General features: G+C 42.3%; 1 protein-coding gene across 2 annotated transcripts in view; it reads left to right on the top strand.

Annotated features, from left to right (window-relative positions):
• LOC144679733 (sodium/potassium-transporting ATPase subunit beta-1-interacting protein 3-like) overlaps nucleotides 1-19,593 on the top strand; it is a 648,792-nt gene that overhangs the window by 537,211 nt on the left and 91,988 nt on the right. The gene's annotated exons all lie outside the window — the stretch shown is intronic.

Raw genomic sequence — 19,593 nt, 5'->3', positions numbered from 1 at the left:
TAAACCTACATTTGCACCAAGTCTAGCAACATCTCAATTTTGAAATCCTTATCCTTGTTTTCAAATCTCTCCATGCTCTCAGCACCCCCCACTCTCTGTTTAATGTTCTCCACCCTGACTCTCTGGGATGTCTGCATTCCCCCAATTCTGGATTCTTGCACATTCTTTATTTTAATCATTCCACCATTGGCAGCCATGCTTTCAGCTGTGCAGGCTCTAAGCTCTGGAATTTTCCCCTAAGCCCCTCTACCTCTCTCACCTCCTTTAAGATGCTCCTTAAAACTTACCTTTTTGACCAGCTTTTGATCTTCTGTCCTATATCTCCTTATGTGGCTCGGTATCAAATGTTTAATTTTAATGCGCCTGTAAGCGCCTTGGGGCAACTTACCACTTTAAAGGTGTTATATAAACGCCAGTTGTTGTTGAAAGCACCATCTCACGTGCATTCAGAGTGTCCAATGGCAGTTTGTTCCTAGGGGAACCAAGAGAGATGCTTCCTTGGAAGATGTGACATTTTACATTACAATAGTTATTTCTGGTTGTTTTTGAACACATTTTACCCGATATAGTGCAATCTCAATCACCTAGAAGGCCAAAGACATACAATTTGATGGGATGATCCTTGGATTTGCGGTAGTATCTCATCACTGAGTCCAAAGTTCTGGAGAATGGAGCTAAGTGTTACGGTCCCTGAATACTGTGTTGACATCTCACAGTGTGCACCCATCCAATGGGAGTGTAGTGGCAAAACCCATCACATAACAAGTTTTGCATTCTTGCACAGGGGCCAGTATTTTTTTTAATTCTTTCATAGGATGTGAGTGTTGCTGGAAAAGCCAGCATTTACTGCCCATTCCTAATTGCCCTTGAGAAGATGGCAGTGAGCCACTTTCTTGAACTGCTGCAGTCCATCTGATGTAGGTATATACACAGTGCTATTAGGAAGAAAGTTCCAGGAGTTTGATCCAGTGACAGTGAAGGAACGTGATATAATTCTAAGTCAGGGTTACTTGGAGGCTTGGAGGGGAACTTGCAGATGGTAGCCTTCTCATGTCTCTGCTGCTTTTGTCCTTCTAGGTGGTTGAGGTCGTAGGTTTGGAAGGTGCTGTTGAAAGAGTTGCTTGGCAACTTGGTAGGTTGCTGCAGTGCATTTTGTTATATGGTACACACTGCTGCCACTGTGCATTGGCAGTGGAGGGAATGAATGGTTAAGGTGGTGGACGGGATTCCAATCAAGCTTTGAACTGGATGTTATCAAGCTCCTTGAGCATTGTTGGAGCTGTATTCATCAGGGCAAGTGGAGAGTATTCCATCACACACCTGGCTTACCATTTGTAGATGGTGGACAGGCTTTGAAGAGTCAGGAGCTGAATTACTCACCTCAGAATTCCTAGCTTCTGACCTGCTTTTGGAGCCATAGTATTTATATGTCTGGTCCAGTTAAGTTTCTGGTCTATGGTAACACCCAGGGTGTTGATGGTACGAGATTCAGCAATGGTAATGCCATTGAATGTCAAGGGGTCATTGCCTGGCAATTGTTGATTGCCATTTATCAGTCCAAGCCTGAATGTTGCTCAGGTCTTGGACTGCTTCATTAGCTGTGGAGTTGCGAATGCTACTAAACACCATGCAATCATCAGTGAACATTGCCACTTCTGAATTTATGAAGGAGGGAAGGTCATTGATGAAGCAGCTGAAGATGGCTGGGCTTAGGACACTGTGTTGTTGCATCACTCTTCCCAATGTGTTAAGAGATTAGACTATCTTTTTAGTAAATACCGTAGAACTACAACTTCAGAAAGAAGATTGTGAATTCTTTTACCATTTTCTCATCCCCACCCATTGAAACAATTCTCACGCACAGGCTTTCACATAAGAGGAATAGGAATAGGCGTTTACATCCTGCAATAGACTTTGCTATTTTCCACTCTCAGTATGCCTGAAAAGGTTCCCAGATTTGACCTGCTGTATTCTGTGCACATTGTCATTTTTATCCATCACAAAAAAAACAACAAAACGAAAAGCAAAACATAATTTGTGGCAGTATCCACCTAGCCCAAGCATGTATACGCAAATAAAATGAAGTAGGCTCATTAATTTGAATCAAGCAGCACTTATATTCCCAAACACCAAAATGGACGTGACATCTGTTTTTCTTGCTGCCCATAATCATTATAATGAACATGTAAGACAGATAGCAATAATAAGCACTTTGGGCATAAAATTGTGCTCATGTACAATTTAGCAATTAGGCCCTGGGTGTTTGGTTATTTTTAGTAGGTTGTTGCCGTGAAAGTAGCCAAATGGACAGTCTCAATTTAGCCATTCAGAATTTGTTGGGCACAGAAGAAATAGATGGTAAATTCTTTTAGTTACATAACATGCTCAAAAAGTATTGCTGGTAAATCTATGAATCACCTCAGATAACCTTTAAGTACTAAATATAAACACAAGTGTTGGAACACTGATTGTCTCCAGTAAACTGCTTAATGTTACTGATCCTGAGGAACTGTTTCAAAATGTAAGATGATATTACAGAGCTGATTCAGTATTATAGGCAGTAAGGAAAAACTAAACAAGCATTAATGTTAAAGGCCTCATATTTAATTTCCACTAAAGAATAAGTAGGGCTTTCTGAGAGCAAATGAAGTATTCCAGTAATCTGTGTTTGCTGTTGTCAGCTATAAATAATCCCCCGTTACTATTAAGTTTAATAAGGCAGTTTTAGACAGACAGTTCATAAAACATCTAGGAGCAACTACATAGGATTACATGGGACATATGGCACAGGAATAGGTCATTTGGCACAACCAGTCCATGTTCATGTTTATATTCTACACAAGCCTCCTCCCATCTTTTCTAATCTATATCTACCATCATAACCATCTATTCCCAGCTCCCTCATATGCTTGTTTAGTTTCCCCTTAAATGCATCTATAATATTCATTGCAATTATTCCCTGTGGTAGTAAGTTCCACATTCTTATCACTCTTTAGGTGAAGAAGCTTCTTCTGAAGTCCCTAATGGATCTCTTGGTGACTATCTTATATTGATGGCCTCTAGTTATTCTCTTCCTCACAAGGGGAAACATTCTCTCTGTATCCACTCTTATCAACAATCTTTCATAATTTTAAAAACCTCAATTAGGTCACTCCTCAGCCTTCTATTTTCAAGAGGGAAGAAACACAGCCTGTCAAATTTTTCCTCATGTTTATACCCAAATGTTTCTTGTATCATCCTTGTAACTCTTCTCTGTACCCTCTCCAGTGTCTGTATATCCTTTTTATAATATGGGAAGCAGAACTGCATGCAGTACTCTAAGTGTGATCTAACCAAGATTCGACACAGGTTTAGCATAACTTCCTTACTTTCAATTCCATCCCTCCAGAGATAAAGCCTAGGGATGAATTTAACACCCCCCACCCCCCCCACCCCACCACCGCTGGCATATTTGAAGGTGGGGGGCACATAAAATAAAGCGGGTGGACAGCCTGCCACCTCCTGGCTCACCCCATATTAGAGGGGGCGGGTACAGTGTCAGCCAGCCCACCCATGCTTAGGCCTATTGAGGCCCTTAATTACAATTAACTGCTACTTAAGGACCTCATTCACCTCCACCGCAATTTTTCGGCCTGCAGGGGAAGGTGGAAGGAAGACAAGCAGCTGGCAGCTTTGACAGCACAGGCTGCTATCTGGCAGGAAGTGGGGGGTCCCTCATTTGGGGGTGTTCCCTGTGTCCATTGGGGCACACTGCCCCCAAGATAGTAACATCCCCTTTATTCCCCCTCATCCCCCGGTTCTGAAACCCAGCTCCACCACCCCCCACACTGAGGTCTTCTAGCTGTGCTTGCCCAATATCCCTGAGCTTACCTGAAGTCTGGGAGATATCTTCATTTCTTCGTGGGGGCTGGTTGGTTGCAGTCCCAGCAGCGGCCACTATTGTCTTCTGGTGCTGCTGGAACTACAGGGCGGCCAGCCAATTCGGTCACCCAGCATATCTCTAGGGCAGGATTCCTGTCCCTGAGGGGTGCAAGTCCCACTCTACATGAATTAAAGCCACCCAGTGTAATATTGAAATGGGTCAGCCAGATTTCACGTGGGCGAGGTGCTGGCCGACTTTTAGATCGGCAGGGGCGGGTAATCCCTTCCTGCCCCCACCCCAAAGTAAAATCCACCCCTAAGTGCTTGGTTTGCTATTTTAATAGCCTTGCTAATCTGTGGCACAACATTTAGTGATTGGTGTATTTGTACTCTAGATCCCTTTGTTCTTCTACCCCACCTAGGCTTGCACCTTCCCAGTAATAAGTGACCTCTCTATTTTTCCTCCCAACATGTACTACCTCACATTATTTTTTTTTAAAAATGGATGCAAGCCATCTGGATTAGAGGCTTTATCCTCGCTGAGTTTGTTTATTCAATACAGCCCCCTTTTTTTATTTTAAGTGCACTTATCTCATTGCTCATCTCCATGTCATGTCCACCTGTTCTATCTCCCTGGTAAATACTGATGCAAAATAATTATTTAATATTTCTACCATCCCTCTATCGTTACCAGTGATATTATCCTGTCCATATTAATTCTTGCTCCTATTCCCATCACCACCTTTTTTTATTGATGTGCCTTTAAAATATTTCATTATTTTGTTTTATGTTCCTTGATAATTTAATCTTACAATTCCACTTTGCCTTCCTAATTATTTTTTGACTTTTCTCCTAATCTCTTTATATTTTTACCCTGCACTCCTCTGATGTCTACGTACTTAATGTGTGCCCCTTTTCCTAACCTTCAACCTTCCTTATGTACTTATTCATCCATGGACTCCCACTAGTGTTTAGTTTGTGCGTTTCTTTTAGCAGGTTATATTTTTCCTGCATCCTGTTGAAAGCCTTTTTAAATGTTTCCCATTGGTGTTCTAAATCATTGTTTGCCAATATTTTTGCTATTTTATTTTCCCAAGTTCTATTCTTGGCCCCATAAAATCAGCTTTTCTCCAATCTTTTAAATAGATTTTAGTCATAGGCATATCCTTCTCTATCATCATCTTAAAGCATTTTATATTATGATTTCAATTATCTAGACGTTCCCCTATTTTTACTTCTCTTATCTGCTCTGGCTCATTCCCCATTTTTAGATCAAACAGAGAACCTTCCCTTTTTGAGCTTTTTACATATTGGGTTAGAAAGGAATCCTGTACACATAGTAGGAACATTAGTCCCCTATCCCCTTTACCTACATCTTCTGTCCAGTCAATACCAGGGTAGTTGAAATCCCCCACAATGGTTATTCTATGCGTTTTACTCAATTGTCTAATTTGTCTGCATATTTCTTCCTCCATCTTTTCACTAATAGCTGGTCTGTAGATTACATCTATTAGTGTGATGGATCCTTCTACTATATTTTATGTCTATCCATATGGATTCTATTTTTGTCTTGGCTGATAGCTACATCCCTTTATTCTGCTGCCACTATGTTATCCTTAATATGTACAGCTATTCCACCTCCCCCTTTTCCCTATCTATCTTTTCCAAATATGTTATACCTGTTGTAACATGCCTTTAAGGGATAGCAGCATGTTGTTATAGTATAAGAGTGTTTGGCAGAGCAAGGGTTAATGTGGGACTGGGGAACAGTACCACCCATGGTATGATGTAGAGAGTCACATGATAGTAGACTGAGGCAAAGTCTGGAAGAAGCCAGCATGGAGACAGTACCTATGCATGGCAGTACCTTGCATATGTATATAGTTATGGGTTAACAATCAACCATTTAGGTTCAACCATACAAGCCTCCAGACCTCTTAGTGAGACATCAGACGAACCTTTACAAAATGGTGAAAGTGCAGAGTGGACCCCAAAACCCCAGAGAACCCAGGATCTCAAAGCATGAAAAAGTAAAGAAATTGAAGCCTGGCCTGAGAGAAGTGGGACCTAAATTGAAGACACAGTTGAAGATCACTTAAAAAGAAATTGAAGACACAGTCAGACATTGCCTAAATAAAAAGCTCCAATGAAGACGTGGAGGCGGAAGGACTCCACCAGGACTCATGGATGTCCATTGCCAGACCTGAACGAAGGCAAAGTCAAGGAACCCGGTCAGATCACAAAAAAAAGTTGAGCAAAATTAAAAACAAAAGGGAAAAGGGCTGAAAAAAGAAGAATCCACTGTAAAGAATAATCCACTGTGCAGATGAAAAGAAGGACCTGACTGAAGGCAGAATCAAGCAACCTAGCCAAATCACAAGGAGGGTGAGCAAAATACAGTAAAAAAAAAAGCTGAACTTGCTTTTTAAAATAGGCAGCCATCAGGAACAGCAGATTCAGAGCACATCTGGAGGAAAGCTGCAATGGCAAGTCCCCACCTGGCACCATAACATGTGTTGGGCTGAGCTGGACTGCAGAAGAAAAGTTTTAAAATACAGAAGGCAGAACAAAACGTCTTCTAGTGCTTTTCTCCAATTTAGGAACCAAACAGAGAGCCCAGGCTTCCTGTTTCCAACATTTCCTGCAGGGAGAACAGTTGATAAGTTTTTAAAAAGCCTGTGACCACAGCAGGGGCCTACTGAAACTGAGAAGCACTGGAAGAACAGAGAGAGAGAGAGAAAAAATGACAGATGAGGAGGCATTTTGAGGACATTCTTATAAGGGCAACAACATTTAAAGCTGTAACTACAGAAAAACATTAAATAGCCATGGGTAGAAAGTTAAAACCACCAGATCAGTTTGGACTCATCCCAGGGCCAAACATAATGAACAATTGGGTGGCCTAGAAAAGGGAATTTTTGAATTATCAGAGTTCACCAGGTCTAAGCACAAAATGAGACAAAGTCCAGATTTCTTTGGTGAACTTGCTGATGAAGTAATCCTAATGCAATGCATTGATAAGTCCTCAACCAGCTTCAATGAAATATTAAATACCTTTTATGAATGTTTTAGTCTTCAAGTTGATGACTGTGCAGAGCTTAAAAGGAGGCAGACAAAGCCCCCCAAGTGAAAGACAGTCACTGAACAAACCACACAAGGGCACCAGAGAAAAAGTTCCCAGAAGTCCCAGGACTCTATCTTTTTGGGAAGCCTGAGGCAGGAGTCCCAAATGATTTCCTTTTCGAAGACACTGATATGTTTCCAGAACTATACTAGCAGCCAGTAGTGAATGACAGGGATGCAGCTCTGAAGCAGGTGGAGCAAGAAGAAGCTGAAATAAAATCTGAAAATGTTTGTATCAAAGCTGAACTGGAGGAGTTGAAACGCAGGATTCAAGCTGGGTATATATCTTTAGAAATGCACAATAGACTGCAATTTTCAATGAACCAAGCTGTTTGCAATCTGAACAAACACATTTTGGAGATGACACAAAGGTACCAGGAGAAAATAATGACTCTCAATTCCACAGTTGGCAAATTGAAGCGAGAGTTGGGAAAACTCAAACAGATGTATAGCGAGGCAATACAGCAGGCAGAAAAGGCACTCAAAGAAGTTGCTGCCCTGAAAGGGTCTTTAAAGACTCAATACGTAGCCATGGAAAAACAAGAGGTGCTAAAAAAAATGTTGAATACTACTTCAACAAAAGCAGTGTTGGAGCTATCAGTAGTGACAAAGCAATGCACTGAAGCACAGCATGAGTTATAAAGATGTCAACAAGAAAATAAACAGTTGAAAGACCAGCTAATTGTCCTTCAAGATCAAATGCAAAAGGAATACATAACCCTTCAGAGCATGAAGAAATGAAGTCTGTTTTAAACAGTAGAATGGAAGAACAGTAGAAGAAACTCAAGGAATCTCTGTTGAATTACAAGAAAGTTCAAGATGAAGCAACCAATTTTTGCAAAGAAAAAGAAAACCTACTGAAAGACCTTCACACATTACAAGGATCCCTTAGGTCAAAGTTTGCTCTGCTAAACAAATATGATAATTTAATGTCACTCTGATCGAACTGAAGAACCAGTTGGTAGAGAAGACTCAGCAATGTTTTATATCAGGAAGAGGTCAAGGGTAGAAGAAAGAGACCTCACAGATGATAAAAACAGTTGGACATTTGGAAGAAAACTTGGAAAAAAATTACATTTCCAAAGATACATATGAAGAAATGAAAATCAAGAACCTAGAGTGGCAAGAGAAAGTAGACATTCTCACAAAAGAGTGTGAAGAGCCTCAGAAACAAGTAGCAGAAGTAAAATTACAGAATGTGAGCCTGAAAGATAGCACAGAGGAATTAGGCTCTGCTAAGGAAAAACTGTTCAGTGTAGAGAACCAACTTTCACAGACAAAAGATGAATTTGTTAATGAAAAACAAGCATTGAGGAGAACTCTGGAGTGTCACGCGCAGGAAGTTGAAACAAGACTTGAAATGCCTAAATGATAAAGTTGTGGAAGCAAACTCAACAAAGATAGGTCTTCAATTAAAATTTGATGAACTTCAAGCACCAGAAGTCTCTATTAAGTATCATGAAAAATGCCTGGAACAGGAGAAAGAATCGCTGATGAATCAGGACAGTTAGTTGAATGCAGTATTAACAATCAAAACCAACGAAATGTTGGAACTTCATTGTGAAAAGAGCATTGAAATCCTTGGGCTTTGATCCAATCTGAAGAACATAAAAGGTGAGATACGCAGAATGGAACAGCAAATCCAAACTCCAAAAACAGAAAAGGAAAATTCTAAGAAACAGATTGACGATCTAATAAGTCAATTAGGAGAATCTAAGGAGAAGTCAGTAGCCATGGAATAAAGGCTCCAAAAGGTACTGAATACCAAGGTAGATGATAAGTGTTTATAAGGATTTTACAGATAACTCTGAAACAAAGACAACTGAACTCACCAGAGTAGTTAAAAACAAAAAACTACTGCGGATGCTGGAAATCCAAAACAAAAACAGAATTACCTGGAAAAACTCAGCAGGTCTGGCAGCATCAGCGGAGAAGAAAAGAGTTGACGTTTCGAGTCCTCATGACCCTTCAGCAGAACCAGAAATCGTTCTGCTGAAGGGTCATGAGGACTCAAAACGTCAACTCTTTTCTTCTCCGCCGATGCTGCCAGACCTGCTGAGTTTTTCCAGGTAATTCTGTTTTTGTTTTGTCACCAGAGTAGTTGCTGAGCTCAATGAAAAGCTTCCTGAACTTGTAAAAGGATTGGAAAATAAGAGTAAACAAATATTTGGTTGAAATTGTACAACAAGTGGAAATGAAGGTTCCACTTTTGAAACGTCAACATCCAGGAAGAACATGGCGGTCCCCGCGGAGAATGAAAATCCGAGTCCATTCTAGGGCCAGAAGCTTACTTGTGGCGGGCGGGCTGGGTGACAACGGATTGGCTGCGCACTGCCATTTAACGTGGGCAGACCAATTAAGGCCCACCCAGCGTGACGCACGGCCAGTAGCAGCACTACCTGTGTGGGCAGGGGGATGAGGGAGAATCGGGGCTTGCGCTCTTTCGCGCATGCACTCCCTGAGGCATGGAGCTGCCTCTGGGAGATTAAGTTGATGGCACCGATTTTTAATAAATTATCTGAAAAATGATTTAAACATGTCCCCTCATGTGGCAGTGTTACATGAGCTGGGACATGTTTGTGCATCTCACAAATTTTGTTTAATTATTTTATTAAACTTTCAGGAAATCTCATGGTGGATGAGGCTTCCTGAAAAACACAAACGCAGCTTGGGCTCTTCGCTTGCCCGCCAACCTTAAGGCGCGCGCCCGCCAAACAGAAGATCTAAATGACGCGCGAAGATGTTGGGGCTCATGCCTGACGTCATTGCGCCTTATTTTGCACATCGGCGTGTCGGGCCCGCCCCCTGCACACCGACTGCAATCTTCTGGCCTAGGAATGAGCAGAGTGCACATACCCTTCAGAGGGCATGGGACAAACCCATGGGCCTGAATTTTTCAGGCGGCAGGCAGCCAGCGGGAGTGGGTGGGGCCAGTCGCGGAGCTGATCGCCACCCGCGATCGACTTCACGCCGCCATTTTACACGAATGGGCTAATTAAGGCCCGCCCAGCGTAATACGCGAGCCGTAACGCTCAGTGCTACCTGTGAGGGTGGGGGAGAGGGAGAGTCGGTGCCAGCACTCTTTCGCGCGTTCAATCTTCCCAAGGCACGGAGCTGCCTCAGTGAGATTGAATCGATGTTGAAAATTTACATAAATGGTTTAAAAATGTATTTAAGCATGCGCCCTCATGTGTGTCACATGAGATGGGACATGTTTTTATATTTAGGTAAAAAAATATATATATTTAATAAAAGCTTTAGGAAACCTCATCCCGCTCGTGGATGAGTTTTCCTAAAAGACGCGAAGGCCGCTTGGCCTTTTCGCCTGCCCATCAACCCTAAGGTTGGATGGGCAGCGTTAACAGTCAGATCAATTATTTTCTTAGTGGCCTTAATATGCCGTTTACATATCGGCGGGCACGCAGTGATTCTGGCATGCGCCCCCCAAACGAAATATCGTGGGATTGCACGATGATGTTGGAATACATGCCCGACGTAATTTTACATGTCGGCATGTCGGGCCTGCCTCCGCACGCCGTATGAAAAATCCTGCCCCTTGGTGCCCGAACAAAGCAGAAGGTTGTTGATAAAGAGAAACACAACATGAAGGAGCACAAAAAACAAATCTAATGGAGACAACCAAGTACCAAAAGCACAGAACACTAAAATTTCAATGCTAAACCGACAAAGTCAACCCAAAGCAACTGAGGCTACCGTCCCTCAAAACATGAGAGACTGAGACCTGGAAGATTCGTCAAGCCTCAAGACCATCTGAATTTATAAGGCCAGAGACTTGAGAGAGGAAGAAGGGGTAGCAAATTAAGATTATATTTTAAATAGCTATACTTCACTGGGGGGAGAAGTTTTCTTTTAAAAAGAAAGGGGGATGTTGTAATATTCTTTAAGGGATAGCAGCACGCCATTGTAGTGTAAGGGTGTTTGGCAGAGCAACGTTTGTTGTGGGACTGGAGAACAGCACTGCCCACAGTATGATGTAAAGAGTCACATGATAGTAGACTATGAGTAGAGTCTGGAAAGAGCCCGCAGGGAGACAGCGCCCATGCATGGTGTACCTTGCACATGTATATAGTTATGGGTTAACAATAAATGGTTTATGTTCATACCATACAAATCTCCAGACTTTTTAGTGAGACACAATACCCTACAATGTTTTATTCCCAACCCTGATTTTTCTGTAGTCACGCCTCAATAATCCTGACTATGCCTGGGTCCTCTTAATACATGACTCCCTCCAGCAACCTTGTTTTATTATGGACACTATGTGCATTGCTGTACAGACATTTTAACTCATTTTTAATAGGATTTCCTTTCACTTTATGTTTAACCATCTTCTTAAATTCCCATTCTATAACTCTACTTATTCCCTTGCCATCAATGTCATTTCATATTTTATTCTTTCTTATGCTGTCCTATCCTGTTCTGTTTACAACTCTAAAAACAAGGACTGGGTGAAAAAATATAAAAATTTCAAGAAATTCACAGTAGGTCAGTCAACAGCTGAAAAGGGAAAGTAGGTTAATGTTTTTCAAGTGACCTGTTATCAGAACTGGGTTGCATCTGAATCACTTTTTGATGGCAGCTCACTTACTGCATATTTCCAGCATTCTTTTTTATTGGCCTGGAATTTTGACTCTTTGGGGACAGACAAAAGGCCTGTTTATGGGGTGTGGGGGTGGGGAGTTGCGGGTAGCTAGTGTCTTCCTACTACCATGCCATTTTGTCAATTGCAGATAAGTTGGTGGCCTCCAACCAAGAGGCCAGTTGAGCCACTTAAGTGTCCACTTAAGGCCATTTCCCACCTCTGAGCATTTTGCCCACAAGGGGAAGGCCTGCTGCCGTTTGGAAAGACCACTTGGTGAAATCTGGCAGCCACCCAGCAGGTTCTTGGGGTACCCTCTTATATGGGCATTCTTTGTTCTCCTGGCTGCAACGGCCACCCTTACATGAAGGCCGTCACCGACGCTCAGTGACTCCCCCCACCTACCCAATCTGTCAAGTCCCATCGGAATCTTATAGGTGTCAATAAAATCACCTTTCATTCTTCTAAATTCCAATGAGTATAGCCCCAACCTGCTCACACTTGCCTCATAAGACAAACCCTTTATCCCAGGAATCAGTCGAGTGAATCTTCTCTGAACTGCATCCAATGCAGGTATGACCCTCCTTAAGTAGGATGACCAAAACTGCACACCGTACTCTAGGTGCGGTCTCACCAATGCTCTGTACAGTTGTAGCAATATTTCCCTACTTTTATTCTCTGTCCCCCTTGCAATAAAGGCCAACTTTCCACTTTCCTTCTTAATTATTTGCTGTACCTGCATGATGACTTTTTGCGTTTCATGTACAAGGACAACTTGCTCCCTCTGTACCGTAACATTCTGCAGCCTTTTGCCATTTAAATAATATTCTGCTTTTCTATTCTACCTGCCAAAGTGGATAACCTCACATTTTCCCATATTATTCTCCCAAATATTATGCTTCCAAATGTTTACCAACTCGCTTAACCTATCTATATCCTGTAGCATGGCCTTGTATCCTCACAACTTAATTTCCAACCTATCTTTGTATCATCAGCAAATTTGGCTGCGATAGTCAGTTCCTTCACCCAAGTCATTAAGTTAGAGAGTAAATAGTTGAAGCTCCAACACTAATTCCTGCACCATTCCACTAGTTACAATTTTCCAACCTGAAAATGACACATTTCTCCTGACTCTCTGTTTCCTGATGGTTAGTCAGTCATCTATCCATGCTAATATATCACCCCTAACACCATGTGTTCTTATCTTATGTCGTAACCTTTTAGGTGGCCCCTTATGTGGCACCTTTTGGAAATCCAAATACACTACATCTACTGGTTCCCCTTTATCCACCCTTTTTGTTACCCTGCAAGTCAAAGAACACTAATAAATTTGTCAAACATGATCTCCCCTTCCCAAAACCATGTTGATGCTGCCTGGGTCTATTATGATTTACTAAATGTCCTGCTACTACTTCCTTAATAATGAATTGTCACATTTTCCCCATGACAGGCACTCGGCTAACTGGCCTGTAGTTTCCAGCTTTATGACTCCCTCCTTTCTTGAACAGAGGTGTTAAATTTGCGGTTTTCCCAGTCTGCTGGGACCTTTCCACAATCTGGGGAATTTTGGAAGATTACAAACAATGCTTCCACTATCTCTGCAGCCACTTCCTTTAAGACCCTGGGATGCAGGCCATCAGGTTCAGGGGACTTGTCAGCCTTAAGTCTCATTAATATTTACGTTATTTTTTCTTTAGTGATAGTGATTGTTCTAAGTTCTTTCCTCCCTTTTGCCTCTTGATTTTCAACTATTCTTGGATGCTTTTTGTGTTTCTACTTTGAAGACAGATACAAAATGCTTGATCAAAGCCTATGCCATTTCCTCATTAATTGCCCAATTTCATCCTCTAAGAGACCAGTGCTCACTTTAGCGACTCTTTTCCTTTTTCATATACTTGTGGAAGCTTTGACAAGGAGATCTTGTGGTGCAGTGGGTAGTATCCCAGCCTCTGAGCCAGAAACTCTGGGTTCAAGTCCCACGCCAGGGGTGGAATTTTCCATGCCCACTGGTGTCGGGCATGTTTGCTGGCATGAGCGGATAATATGGCGAGAAGGCCAAAAATTGGTTTCACGACATCATGGAGCCACTTTACAATTGGCCACTCAGCCCATCAGAGAGGGCTGCGTACCCACCATCGGATGTTGGGAACCTCATTGTAATACATCAGCATATCATTATAAGGCCAGGCCACTGGACTCATCCCCCTGGGGTCATCTGCCCATGTTGGCGGGAAAACACACCAGTGCAGAACATGTCTTGACAAATGTGATGTGCAAAAGTTGGGATTTACCACCAGGACTTTGTTCACATTGCGGACTAACAGTAGCGGTAGAAGGGACAGCGAGGGTGGTTGTTGGGGACTCAGAGGCAGACATAGACCCTGGGGGTGGGAAGCAGGAGGTTGGGGAGGCTAATGTGGATGGGGGTTGGATTTTCAGGAAGGAAGGGAATGTACATGTTCACCCAGACATCCCTGAAAGAAAAGGGTTGTGGCTGGTAGGTCACGGAGGGGAGATGGAAGCTGCCAAGGGGGTCGACTGTGATTGGGGAAAGGGAACGGGTGACTGGGGGAGAGTAAAGGACAGGGGAGCAAAAGTAAAACAGAATTAGCACCATGCTGTCCAAATCGAATGTGAAACGACAGTCATGGTGGGTGAGATCAGGTGCTGCATGGGAGTGTGATCAGTGGGTGGGCGGAGATGCAGTTCAGCTCAGATGGACAACTGAATGCGACCCCCAGCAGGCAGAATTGAAAATGCTCAGGACTTTGAGATGAGTGTGATGCGAGAAGAATCTACAGGTGTGGGAGAATGCTTACACGAGGCACCGAAACGCCCTGCAACACACATTTCTCCCTCCGGAATTACTTGTGGGCCAGCTGCTCCCTCTGCTGTGACAGAGGACAAGGTTGAGGGGTTCACAGGCAAAGGGGACTCGGAAACGATGAACAACCTCTAAGATTCACGAGTGGATGACCCACGGGTGTCCAGCTGCCGCTCCTCCTCCCTTCGGGTGCCGCCCCGGCCTGCCTCATTGAGGGGAAGGAGCACCTGAAGGGACGTTGAGGTGCCCCATTTCTCTCTCGCTTTGCCACTGCAGGAACTCACCTGGGCTCACAATGTGGCGCATTTGCATGTACTGGAAGCTGCATATATTAATACACAGGCTCCTGTTCTTTGCAAACAGAAAGAACATGTACATGCATTGCACCTAAAACAAAACAAGTGACAGCCATTCGCTGACTCATCCCGCAGGGCAATGCCTTGACCAATCAGGGCAAGCTGCTTGGTTTAAATTTCAAGCAATGCTTTGCAGTTAACTATCATTCATCATCAATGGTGCATTGGCCATGGCAATGCCCCTGCCAACCAATCAGCACTCTCTTCACATATAGTATTAATTGTTGTTTTCCCCCTTACCTTGGTGTTCTTGCAAGTGTCCTGATGAGTGCAAGATGAAAAGCTTAGACATTTCTCTTATTTCAGTAATATTCCTACCTTCCTACCTATTGTTGTGTCATTAGCAAATTTAGCAACTATACTATAGTTGAGGACCGAGCATTGACCCCTGTGCCACTCCACTCATTACATCTTGCCAACCTGAAAATTACCCATTTATGCCTACTTTGTTTCCTGTTGGCTAAAAACTCCACCACCCTTGCTAATATAGACCCCCCTATACCATGAGCTCTTATTTTGTGCAGTAACCTTTGATATAGCCCCTTGTCAAATGTCTTTTGGAAATCTAAGTACACCGTATCCATAGATTGCCCTTTATCCATGTTGCTTGTTACTTCCTCAAAGAACTCTAATAAATTAGTCCAACATGATTTCCCTTGCACAAAACCATGTTGACTCTGCCTGATTGCATTGAGATTTTCTAAGTGCACTGATATAACCTTCTTAATAATAGATTCTAACATTTTCCTTATGACAGATGTTATTTGATGGTCTATCCTTCAGGCAGAGTCTTCTTTAATAAAATATATCTTTGTTGAGAGTTATATAATATATCCTTAAATGTCTGCCTCTGCATCTCCACCATCTTAACCTTTAACCTATTTTCCCAGTCCACTTTAACCAACTCTCTCTTCCTACCCTTGTAATTGCCTTAATTAAGTTTCAAACACTAATTAAGGACCCATGTTTTTCACTCTGTTATGATCACCCTTGTGATTCTTTAGTATTATATCTCGCTGATTCTTTAGTATTAGGTCCTTAACTAATCCTGTCTTAATACGCATTACCAGGTCCAAAATAGCCTGGTCCCTGGTCTTGAATACATTCTATGAACTCATCCTTCAGGCTACCATTGCCAATTGGATGTGCCCAATCAATGTGAAGATTAAAGTCATCCATGATTATTGCAGTACCTTTCTTCCAAACCCCAATTATTTCTTGATGTATACTTGTCCTACTGTGTAGCTACTGTTAGGGGCGGTGGGGGGCTATAAACTAGTCCCACACTGGCCTCTTTCCTTTGCTATTTCATACCTCCACCCAAATTGATTCTACCCCTTGATCTTCTGAACCAAAATTATTTCTCACTATTGTACTGATCTCATCCTTTATTAGCAGAGCTACCCCACTTCCTTTTCCTTTCCTCCTGTCCTTCTGAAATGTCAAATACCCTTAAATATTCAGGTCCCAGCTTTGGCTACATTGCAACCAAATCCCTGCAATGGTTATTTTGTCATACACATGTATTTCTATTTGTGCTATCAATTCATCCACCTCTTTATGAATTCTACAAGAACTCAGATAAAGAGCCTTTAATTCTGTTTCTTTAACCATTTTTGCCTACTCTGGCCTGAATTGCTAGTGCACACTCAATTTTGTATGCTCTATGCCTTCCTGTCACACTCTGGTTATCATTACCTGTATCATTAGCCTGCATTACTGCCTCATCCTTTCTCTTTAACTTTTCAAATCTCCCCCAACATGAACCCTGCGCCCCACTCCCCGCCCCCACACCACTATTTAGTTTAAGGTCCTCTCTAGAAGTCCTAGCTATACAATTCACCAGGGCACTGGTGTAGCATGGTTCAGGTGAAGGCTGTCCCAACAGTACAGCTCCCTCTTTCCCTAGTACTAGTACCAGTGCCCTATGAATCAAAACCCATTTCTCCCACACTAATCTTGAGCCATGCATTCAGCTCTCTGATCTTATTTATCCTTTGCCAATTTGCTCATATCTGAGGTAGTAATTTGGAGATTATTATCTTGTGGTCCTGCTTTCTAATGTACCCACAACTGGAGTCTCCCCCTTCCACTGCAAGTTTCTCTCCAGCCTCTGGCATTGGACAGCCAACAGAGCCTTTATGCAGAAAACTGTGTCTATCTCCCTTACTTACCTGCCTCTGAGGCAGCCAACTGGCTATTGAGAAGTCCACTCCCTGCGCCTCCAGCCTCAGCAATGGCCACCGTTGGCGACGGTGCTGAGGTGTTGGCCCTCTGATTGGTCAGGAAGCTCTTGTGGGCGGACCATAGTTCTTAATTGGATGACAACCATAGTGGTGGCTTCTTAATTGCCGCTGCCAGCAATAAGCTGCCTCGTGTCCCACTGCCCGCTTAAGTGAGGTTGCCTCAAGTTTTCATCCCCAGTGGCTGGACTTCCGTTGTCTCCAAAAAATTCAGCCCATTACTGGGGAAAATCTGTCATGCTGACATGGAGAATATTTGTGCTACAGCAGCTGCTGTAATGCACAAAGTATGCTTTTTTCAGTGTACTTTTCCTAGAAACTAATACTAACCTTTTGATCATCATCTGCAACAGTTACTGCTGCATTGCTAATGATGTATTGCCTACTGATGGATAAAAGTTGGCATCATGGTGATACTGCCCCTTTAAAACTTCATGCAGCCAGCATGAATTGTAAAATCATGGGTATGCTAGCCATTTTTAATCCAAAATGTACCCTTTCATATCTGGTCATAAGTGGCATCTCATGGGGACTTGCTTCCAAAGCTTTCATGTTTAAAAATTAAAGCAAATTTTGATTGACAGCTAAGTGATTCTTCATGCAAAAAGTAAATGACTGGCAACCCCAGGTAACTACCAAAGAAAATCTGGATAAATAGCTTGCTTTTAGCGGCGATTTAAAACCATAGAAATGAATGGGGAACAGGTCTGAATGTAAAGGAAAACTGCTTTAGTAGCTCTCAGTTGGATACAATTGGAAACAATTACAACCTCAAGTTACAAACAGACGAACATATGAATTAGCAGGAGTAGGCCACTCGGCCCCATCGAGCCTGCTCTGCCATTCAGTGAGGTCATGGTTGATCTGAATGTAACCTCAATCAATCCTGCCTATCCCTGATAACCTTTCACCCCCTTGTTAATCAAGAATCTATCTAGCTCTGCCTTAAAAATATTCAAAGACTCTGCTTCCACTGCCTTTTGAGGAAGAGAATTCTAAAGACTCACAACCTCTGAGAGAAAAGATTTCTCCTCACCTCTGTTTTAAATGAGCGACCCTTTATTCATAAACAGTGACCCCTAGTTCTAGATTTTCCCACAAGAGGAGATACCCTCTCCACATCCACCCTGTCAAAACCCCTCAAGATCTTAAAGGTTTCAATTAAGTCGCCTCTTACTCTTCTAAATTCCAGTGGATACAAGCCTAACCTGTCCAGCCTTTCCTCATAAGACAACTTGCACTTTCCTGGTATTAGTCTAGTAAACCTTCTCTGAACTGCTTCAAATGCATTTACATCTTTCCTTAAATACGGAGACCAGTAATGTACACAATACACCACATGTGGTCTCAGCAGTGCCCTGTACAACTGAAGCATAACCTCCCCACTTTTGTAATTAATTCCCCTCACAGTAAATGCTAACACTCTAATAGCTTTCCTAATTACTTGCGGTGCCTGCATATTAGATTTTGTGATTCATGCACGAGGACACCCAGATCCCTCTAAATCTCAGAACTTGCAATCTTTCACCATTTAGATAATAAGCTTCTTTTTAATTCATCCTTCCAAAATGGACAGTTTTACATTTGCCCACATTATACTCCATTTACCAGATCTTTCCCCACTCACTAAACTTATCTATGTCCCTTTGTAGCCTCCTTATGTGTTCCTCACTATTTACTTTCCTACCTATCTTTGTGTCATCAACAAATTTAGCAACCATTCCTTCAGTCCCTTCATCCAAATCATTTATATAAATTGTAAAAAGTTGAGGCCCCAGCACTGATCTCTGTGGCACACCACTCGTCACATTCTGCCAACCAGAAAAGACCCATTTATGCCAACTCTCTGCTTCCTGTGGGCTCTCAAATCTTCTATCCATGCCAGTATGTTACCCCCTACACCACGAGCTTTTATTTTCTGCAATAACCTTTGCTGTGGCACTTTGTCAAATACCTTCTGGAAATCTAAGTACAAGTACATCCTTTGATTCCCCTTTATTCACATCATATGTGACTCCTTCAAAGAACTCCAATAAATTGGTTAAACATGATTTCCCTTTCACAAAACCATGTTGACTTTGCCTGATTGCCTTGCGTTTATCTAAGTGCCCTGCTTTAATATCTTTAATAATAACTTGTAACATTTTTCCTACGACAGATGTTAGGCCATCTGGCCTGTAGTAGAATTCCGCCCTTCCTTCCATTTCCTGATTTACAGCTATTGTTGAGATGTTCCTTGTGTCCTGTATTGTGAAGACCGAAGCAAGTACCTGATTAATTCATCCTCTATCTCCCTACTTTCCATTATCAATTCCACAGACGCACTCTCTATAGGGCCAATGCTCAATTTGTTAACTCTTTTCCTATTTAATTGTCTACAGAAACTCTTACTATCCGTCTTTATATTACTAGCTAACTTTCTCTTGTACTCTAATTTTTCTCTCATTAGCCTTTATCATTCTTTGTTGTTCTTTATATTCTTTCTAATCTTCTGACCTGTCACCTGCCTTTACCCAATTTTACGCTTTTTCTTTAAGTTTGATACTGTTTTTAACTTTTTTAGTTAACGATTGGTGGTGGGCCCTA

The sequence above is a fragment of the Cetorhinus maximus genome, chromosome 4 (genome assembly GCF_964194155.1).
Source record: "Cetorhinus maximus chromosome 4, sCetMax3.hap1.1, whole genome shotgun sequence".
In the NCBI taxonomy this organism is placed as follows: Eukaryota; Metazoa; Chordata; class Chondrichthyes; order Lamniformes; family Cetorhinidae; genus Cetorhinus; species Cetorhinus maximus.
This window is presented reverse-complemented; position numbering and strand designations above follow the sequence as displayed.